The following is a 10,119-nucleotide window of genomic DNA, read 5'->3' on the forward strand; positions in this document are numbered from 1 at the left end:
AATTCTCGCACAAAAACCACAAATACTTAAAATGTTCCAAATTGTATCCATTTTCTATGGGGGTTGTTTTGATATATTCAGAATGCTTTTTTTTCATTTTCCTCACACATTTTCCTATATTTTTTCTACATATTGTTAGTGTACAAATTTTAATAGATAAAATACAAATTTTGCTTCCTTTTTATTCCATTTATTTTCTTTTTCAAAAAAAAATTAAATTTATCCATCTGACTAACTCGACTTAATCGAGAATTAATTCGATCTTATCGTCGTAATGAATTTATTTGTTCAAATAGCGTACTATTATATATAATGTATTTCATATAAATTTGATTCCTTGAATCAAATTCTGCTTCTGATCAAAAAAGAGAAAATGAAGTCTCCATCAGGTTCTTTCTGATATCTGCAACAAATTCAGGAAAATTCATGAAAAATAGTGAACAATTGATTTAATAAAATATCTATTTTTACAAAATACGCTATTGTAGTTTTTTTTACTAAAGCTCTAGACAAAGCCGATTAAAAGTGAGCTTTTATATAGATTAGAAGAGATTTGACTGGGGTTTAATTTGTTAAAGATAACAAATTTTGAACCTCCTTTGAGCGTGTGGCTAGAAGAGATTGAAGGACCTTGGTCCCTAGGCCTAAACCTAGTGATCCACCGACCCCATCAAATAATCCGGAAAATATATTTCTATATTAGTAGGTATGAGGTAAATTTATTTCCTCTAGCCAAATTATCTATTGCCATCCATTCGGTATAACGCTCAATCTTAAAAGAAAAAATTGGGCTGAGTTCGATTTGATTAAGGGACCAAACAAACAAAAGTCACTCGATTAAAAAAGATAAATCATATCAAATTCAAATTTGATTTATTTCCATACTTCACAAGAGGCTACTAGTTCAGGGCTCCGTTTAGTAGCTTCATAGATCACTTCATTACCTTCATGCGCAAGATCACGTCCTTTATTATGAGCCACTGCACCAGGTGCATTTCCCCAAGGGTGCCCCGAAGTCCCTCGACAAAACTATAATACAAAATCAACCCCAAAGATCTCTATCAAAGAAGACATATGCCAAATGTGAAAACCTCCTGAAGCTACAAGAAGAAAACTTGGCATAGACCCAATCTTGAGTGAAATAAATACCACGACTTGAGTCTCTTTCAATAAAATCATTACGCAATAGATCAAGAAAACGAAAAGTCACTTCTCATTCTCCTTCAAGTTTACCTACTACAGTACCAGTGTGAATATGATGTCAACCAGACATACGTAGTTCTTTAGCTAGTACACGAAAGTGCATACCATAATTTCTTTGTCTATCAATAATTGCATGCATTGCGCGGTAAATGTGAAGAAGTAGGTCGTTATCTCGGCAATAATGAGCCAACAAAGTATTAATTGTAAAACCTCCAGTGAGATAGTAATGAATGACTATAGGAACTTCCAATTCTCTGGTGAATACTACTCTTTTCATCATTTCTTCACATGTACCTACAGTATCATTCGGGTAATGTCCCTTAATCTCACATGTCTCAGCCTGAGATTTATAAATTGCTTCTGCCCAAAAATAGAAACGATATCTCCAATGCATAAATGGTTAGGAATTCACATTTACATCATCCTTGGTAAAATCAAGTCCACCACGAAGACATTCATAAACCGCTCTACCATAAACAGGAGGAATTCATAAATCTTCCAGACATAGAGCCCGTAAGGCTTTGAATCCAAATGCATTACCTACAATAGAAGTGAATAGGTTAGTAACAAAACCTTCTTCAAAAAGATCTAAAGGGTGAGCTACATAGGCAATAAATTGATTTTCCTCTCCAGGAATGGGTTCAATATCATAGCATCGCCCCTTGTAATGATCAAGAGTGGTAAGTCCATTGGTCCAAATAGTCGTCCACTTACAAGTGGGGGATTCGACGACTACTACTACTCCCGTTTCTTCAGGGGGTACTCCAGGTTGAGGAGGCATCACATGGTATTCAAGCATTTAGTAAAAAAAATTAAAGGATATTGATAAACATCTTTCTATAGGAAATATATTGTATAGATGATAGATAATTCATAAATCAACTTTATCGAAAAAGAAGGGAGCTATAAGTTAGACAGTGTGAATCGTATCACGATAATGAAAAAGAAACTAATATGGTTATAATCAATGTGCCTAAAAAAGATTTAAAAAACAAACAAACAAGTAATATGGGTTTAAAAATTGTGGCAAAAGTACCATATCAAGGGCCCGAAGAGGAGGAAGCAAACTGGGTCGAATTAAATTATATCATTGATTTTTTTTGGGAGATATATTTTCTTAGCTAGACCACTCGAAAAACAATCGGCTGATCAAATCATGAAAAGTATGCTTTATTTAAATCAAGAAGAAACATGTCAAATACTTTAGTTCGACACCCATGTCGAGTAGACCTTATTCTTGTTAGAACTATTCATCCCTAAATCATAGGGATGACTTATTTAATAGCTTGAGAAATATAAGCTTTACAATAGACATATTGTTACTGTAGACACCCAAAATTGTCATGTCTAATTAAATAAATATTTTATTTATTTAATTATCTAAGCCTAATTCTTCTATTAATTAAATAAATTTTTATTTATTTAATTAATTCATTTATCCTCTTCTAGCCTTATTTCTCATTTAAATAAATACATTTATTTATTTAAATCATCCCTTTCTTAAATTAAATAAATATTTTATTTATTTAATTGTCCTACTTCTTCTATTAATTAAATAAATCTTTATTTATTTAATTAGTTCATTATCTTTTTCTACACATGACACATGTCATTCATCTCTTATTTCCTACACTACCTACCTCTTTCATTATTTTGGTATTTCTTATACCTACCCTCTAATCCTAGCTGACCTCCTTTTTTACACCTCTCAATCTTAACCCTCCATTTCTTATTGTGTCTTCTATTTAAGGAGATGCTTTCTTCATTGTCAAACCCTAATGAAGCATTCTAAGGAAGAACCCTAACTACTTGATCACTTGGCTACACTACAATTCTACTTGCAACCACATTCCGTTCTTTGTTGAGCTCTTGTGCATACAAAAATCTGAGAGCAAGCATATCAAACAAGATCAATGGAGATAGGAAGAATGGAGATCAAAACCCTAGTGGACATGTGATGGTATAATCTTTGTGATTTTGAGTTGTTTTGCATTGTCTTAGGTTATCTTCATATGTTATGGTGGATCTTTGTTAATTGTTAGGCTAGGGTTTCGTGGTTGAATCCATTTGTCTTTCAATATTGCTATTATTGCTATCCATTTTCACCATATACAGTTACTATTTAACAATAGTCAATATCAATGGAAAAAAGATTTATTTCTTTAATAGAGATTTTTAACTCTAGAAATATTCTATTCCTCTTTCCAATTTGTTTATTTATTTAAATAGGGAGTATTTTATGTTTTGTTATCACAGACCTCAGCATCTTTTTTGTATAGTTTCGATACCAGATCAAAGTAATAATTATAATATTAAAATAAGGGGGATTTAAAAAATGGTAACTTTTTTGTTGCCTTGGATACAAAGGAGTATTCTGATTGTGCTTTTCCAGGTGTATTATGGATTTTTATCAACATTGTAAATCGGTCCATCTCAGATGTATTATCTTAGATCCTTGTTGATTAAGGATAAGATATTAGATAGAAATGGTGATAAACGCATTCCTATGCGAAAATTGATTCTTAGTGGTTCGTTTCTTGGGAAAGTTGTAATTTTTTCATCCATTTATTTGTGCCCTATCTATAGTGTCATTTTGAAACCTCACGCGATGACTCTAATGTTTGTGCCAGTCTTTTTATTTCTTTTTATCAGGATTGTTTTCTCCAATGTTTTATTCCCTTGGTTGAATCATCTGGTGATCAAGTTTTTTCTTGGAGTCGGTCTACAATTGCTAAATCCTTCCCTTTTTGGTAAATCCATCTATCTGGGGCTCATTAACATCATATTATTTAGGTACAGTGGGATCCTTTTATTTTTTATGAGCACCATAGTCGAATGGCTCATAGGAAAATTTAATTCGTCAAAATCATGAACCTCTTTTGTTTATGTGTCGAAGGCGATTCGCCTTTAAAACTGGGTAAAAGGGGACAAATTTTTGCTTTCACTTGTCAAGTAATTTTCTTTGATTACTTTATGATGGCATTCTATGGGAAAAATCCATCACTTTTCATGACAAAATATGTAGATAATCGAGCCTTTCTTTAGGGCCCTTTAGAAGAATTTTAGGAATAGCGTAGCCTCGGGGGTAAAACCCCATGTGGGATCAACAATTATTGTCCTGGCCAGCCATAAAAATTGTGCTTGACTTATGATAAACATTCAAACACTCAAAGACAAAACAGCAAAACATTGTGTCTTTTGTGTCTTCAAGTGTATGCAAAAAATCTTTTTACATCAAACAAACACACTTTTTGGAGTCTAAACAGTCTGCAAACATTGGGTCATCAACACTGTGTCCTCTTGTCACGAAAAACAGTCAAAAAATCAGATTTGGTCACAGCAAAACAAATTCACAGATAGGAAAGATTGCACTAAGGTTACAGAAATGCGTTTGTGTCTGTTTAAACCGCGTCTGTGTCGGATAAACGCGTCTGTGAAGTACAAAATAGCGTCTGTGTTTTTATTAGCGTCTGTGTCGAACAGAGACACGTCTGTGTCTGGAAATCGCGTCTGTGAAGTATACAGGCGCGTCTGTGTCCACAATTGCAAAAAACTATTACAGTCCCGGCAAACATCAACAGGAAAATCTCAGAATCGCGTCTGCATCAAACAGAGTAGCGTCTATGTCTTAAAACCGCGTCTGTGAAGTATACAGAGGTGTCTGTGTCAGGATTTGAAAAGTTTAACAGTCAAGCAAACAAAGAAATCAGTTTCGGCATACTTGAGCTTCCTAGGTTGTCTCTTCAGGTTTCATCTACCATTCAGCCTGTTCTAAGGTCTTACACAGTCCATCATTGCTTCACATCTCATTTTACACTCATACTTGTCTAAACTTGAGTCAAAAAGTCACTTGCTTGTCCTCATCATACTTTGTCAACACACTACTACACTTTGCTAAGTGGTCCCTCATCAAGGTTTCTTACCTTTGGGTCTCATTTGGTCTTACTTAGAGTCAAGGTCAGCTTACCTCATCAAGAGAAACTATCCTCTCTTTGGAAGTCACACCTACTCTACTACATACATATTTGGTCTTACACTTTGGACATTGCAAGTAAACTTCAGATTCATTTACATTCCATACAACTCGTGGTCTTACATACTCTTGTCATTTTCGTCAAGTCTCTCACATATTGGTCTAACACCTAGTTCATGGTTGAAACCCGTCTTCAAAAATCTAGGAAAAAAGCTAAAGAAGCTCAAGGGTCCGTAAACATGAGTTCTTATGAGTATGACAATGATGTCTTCTACAATCCTGAGCACACTACATTACCAGACATGAATGTTTATAGACACAATCCAAATATGGAAAGCGCAAACGCTATACACAATGCTACACATAATGACAATGTTGACAATTCTTCAATACTATCAGCAGACATACAAGAATCTATAATGGATCCTCAATTCAATAGATTGGTTGAAGAGATAATGAGGAGAGATCGTCAATATTTCCTAAACATGATGGCACAAAGTGGAGCTAAAATACCACATGATTTTGACTTATCTCAACTTAAGGAAAGTAGACCTTCACAACAAACTCAACCAAATAGTGGAGGACTAAATAATATGATGCCAGAGTCACCATCAGTTTTGCTTCAGAAACCAGCAATCCCACATACACAAGCTCAAATGCATGATACTTACACTCAAAGACCATCATGGAGGCCTTATGCTCAAACACATGCTCAAGATATGGGTCAACCAAGACAAATGGATACTCAAGGACTTCCTCAAAATTTTGACACAAGGAGACCTCATGCCAAAATTGGGGGCAACACAATGGAAAATGAAAGGCCTATTGAATATGGTTTATATACACAAAACAGATATGGGGTCCCTCAACAAGAAGTTATGCCAAGTGCTCCATACATGTCGCAACAATATAGACCTCCATATGGACATGTCTACGATCAGTATCATCCATATATGCAACAAGCTCCTCCTCAAATGGGTATTTCAAACATGGGATATGCTACAAGAAATCCATCTCCTCCCAAAAATAATTTGGAGCAACAAATTAGAGATCTACAAAAGAAAGTGGAAGACATGGGCACATCAAAACCCACATATACTATGAGAGATATATGCCCTTATCCCTTTGATAAGAGCATTCCAATGCCTCCATTTCCTCCACACTTTGCAACGCCAAAATTTGACAAATATAGAGGGAGAGGAGACCCCAAGGCACACATAAGACAATTCTTCACAGCTTGCATTGAGGTAGCTGCAGAAGAAACATACTTAATGAGGTTGTTCCCACAGAGCTTAGGAGATCAAGCGATGGAATGGTTTTCTCAATTACCTCCCGGTATTAAGTCATGGGGCGACTTAGCAGAGGCATTCATTCAACATTTCTCTTACAACATTGAAACAGATGTCTCAGTTACTACCTTGTGCAATACGAAACAAAAGGAAGGAGAATCCTTTGCGTCATTTTTGCAAAGATGGAGAAACTTAGCTAGCAGATGCTCTTGTGAGATCCCGCAAAAACAAATGGTAGAGATGTTCACACAAAATGTTAACAAGGCTATTGGCTATGATCTCAGAAAAGCTTGTTTGTCTACATTCAAGGATGTCATTGAAAAGGGCCTAGCAATAGAAAAGGTCTTAATTGAACAAGGAGTTATCAAACTATTCAAAGAAAACAAAGAGGACTTTAAGGGAAAGGACAAACCAAAATTTTGGAACAAGAACAAGAACACAGTTAATGATGGTGTTGTTGATGCCAACATAGTGAGACCAAAGTTCGTCTTTTCTGGATCAAGTTCTACCAACAATCAAGTGAACAATCAAACGGCTGCTAAACCACGAAGGAAATATACTCCATTGGGAGAACCACTTGAATCAGTATTCAAAAAGCTTGTAGCAAACAAAGTGATCACGATCCCAGATTTTCCTCCATATGAACCAAAGGTAAAACCGAATTGGTGGAATGATGATGAATTTTGCGAATTTCATAAGAGCAAGGGTCATAAGACAAGTAATTGCCATCGATTGAAAAACATTGTACAAGATCTCATTGACAGAGGAGATATTGAGATTGAGGGACATTCCTCTAACCAAGAGCATGAGGTATTTAAGGAACCATTCCCAAAACATGACAGAGGAAAAGGCAAAGTCACAGATGATCAAGCCAATTACACCAGAGCATCTTACAATTATGATTCCACTATTAATCACATCTCAATGGACAATCATATTTCTACCATTACTATCAGAAACAAAAATCCTGAGAATCCTTCTCAAAGACCCAAAATTGTCCTAAAAGGTGTGGGATCTTCATCCACATCTACCTCTGAATGTCATGTTACAACCCGTCGAGGTAAGATCACATTGCTAGGTACCTCTACTAAGAATACCAATCTTCCGTCAACTAAGCCTGAGTACGACCTTGTAGAGCAATTAGGGAAAACACCCGCGCTCATCTCTATTCTTGAGCTCTTACGTATATCCCCTGCGCATAAAGCTGTCCTTGACAAAACCTTGAGAGATACTGCTGTCCCTACTGATCTAAACGTGGACCAGTTTCAAGCCATGGTGGGATACTTATCCGTTCCACACTCCCTCACATTCACAGAAGCTGATGACGCCTCCATAAGTCAGCCTCATAATGCACCTCTACATATTGAAGCCTTCATACATAAACACCGAATAAAACGAGTCCTGATAGATGGAGGAGCAGGTCTTAATATTTGTACATTGAGCACCATCAGACAATTGGGATATTCTGACAAAGCTGTGAATGCTACAAACCAAATCACCATTAAGGCTTATGATGATGAAGAGCATTCGTCCAAGGGCACGGTCATCTTACCACTAAGAATAGGGCCAGTCACAAAGGACGTGATTTGTCAAGTCCTGGATCTAGATCTCACGTATAACATATTGCTAGGACGCCCGTGGATTCATGAAATGAGAGCGGTCCCATCAACATACCACCAATGCATTAAATTTCCTCATAATGGAGTCGAGGTAACGGTCAATGGTGATCCAAATCCCTTCATATATTGCAATAACTTGAGATCACATACTGAGACTATCATTCCTAGCAATCGTGAGGCTACTCCTTCTTCAGCATATATTGATCCTGAGTCATTAAAGCCCTCGACATCCAAACAAGGTGAACTTAGAGCCAAGTTTCAAGACAAAGGCATGGGAGAATACACTCTGAATCAAACAATGTTCTTACGACAAGTCATGAACTCCCCCAAGGAATATGGGAGACCACATCCTAATAAGCAAATCTCCATCATTCTACTCAAATGGGATCCTACTGTCTTTCAAAAATGGGGCGAACTAGAGGAAGAAAATTTATATAAAATGCTGTATAAGGACGCTGAAGATGATGCACATGATCAAATTATAATACCCTGTGAGAACTATGGCAAAGGTTTCAAAATTCTGTAGAGATTCGGGTATGATGGAAAGAGCCCTCTCGGACTACGCAAAGAAGGTGTCGTGGAGCCTTTACAACCTGAGCTAACTACAAGAAGGGAATGCTCTAAGGGGCTTGGTTTTCTAAATCCCAAGATTCAAAATAAGAGAACAAAACAGATATGGCAAGTCAAAGTGGCTGAAGTTCAACAAGAAGATAATTATTCCACAGACTCCAATGAGTGGGAATGGGGTTCAGACAAATCCTCCAGCGACTATGAGCTCAATGAGACATTTAGAGAGCCAGATGAACCTACAGAGGAGGAGGAGTTTTACAAGAAATTCAGAGTCGGTCAAGAACCGACCCATAAGGATCCCACACAGTTGTCGTTTCAAGGCCCTAGGTCAGGATCACATAGGATGAGGACACCTGTCCCTGAGGGTGCTACTAGTGATGATAATTTGGACTCACTCACGATCGAAACTGATGAGGAAAGTGCCATTGACGACCTCGATGACTATCTTGACATACCTGAATATAACCACATCTTCACTATTAGCCTTGCAGACTCTAAAAACACTAAAGACCTTCCCCTCGTTCACCCCCAACTCATTGACTGGGATCAGGATGGACCACCACAGCTTGATACATTTCAAAATGACGAAGCTATTGTTGATTATCTTGGCATTCGTGATGATCTTCCTCTTGGAGATCATAAAGCAGGATACGCCATAGAGCTTAATAACATGGCATACTTTGGTGAGGGTGTCGGGCCTTCTAGTCGCAAAAATGTGAAAATAAAAACAAAACAAGGGTCTTATGGCGAAAACCACACTGTGGCGCTATCTGACTCTAAAAAAGTAAAAAGAAAGGACATATCTGAGGGTGAAAACCTCTCTGAGGCGCCCGAAGATGGAAGGCTTGACATTCTCCCAGCATCATACGAGGAAAAATCGTCCATGTTGGTAGAGGAGACTATAAAGACAAACATTGGTATAGCAGAGGTTCCACACAACATATTTTTGGCTCAATCATTGACAGAGACCGAGAGAGAAAAATTCATAAGCTTCTTTAAGGAACGACAAGTCAACTTCGCATGGTCTTATGCTAATATGCCTGGACTAGACCCCGATTTAGTAATGCATCATTTAACAGTTAAACCGGGGGCAAAACCAGTAAAGCAGAAATTGAGGAAAATGCATCCACAGGTGGCATTATTAGTCAAGGCAGAGCTGGAGAAATTACTAGATGTCGGATTCATACGCCCAATTGATTATCCTGAATGGATTTCCAATTTAGTACCTATCAGCAAACCAGATCGCAGCATCCGAATATGTACAGACTTCAGGGATATCAACAAGGCTTGTCCGAAGGACGATTTCCCATTACCAAACATTGATTTAATTGTTGATCTCACAGCAGGCCATGAGATGTTATCTTTAATGGACGGATTTTCTGGATATAATCAGATCAGGATTGCACCTGAAGACCAACATAAAACATCATTCACTTGTCCATGGGGAACCTTCTGTTGGAATGTC

At 37.1% G+C, this 10,119-nt stretch overlaps 1 pseudogene; it reads right to left on the reverse strand.

Moving 5' to 3' along the window:
• Window positions 1–837: 837 nt before the first annotated feature.
• On the reverse strand, window positions 838–2,002 carry LOC131874107 (ribulose bisphosphate carboxylase large chain-like; annotated as a pseudogene).
• Window positions 2,003–10,119: the final 8,117 nt, after the last annotated feature.

This window comes from Cryptomeria japonica, chromosome 3 (genome assembly GCF_030272615.1).
Source record: "Cryptomeria japonica chromosome 3, Sugi_1.0, whole genome shotgun sequence".
NCBI lineage: Eukaryota > Viridiplantae > Streptophyta > Pinopsida > Cupressales > Cupressaceae > Cryptomeria > Cryptomeria japonica.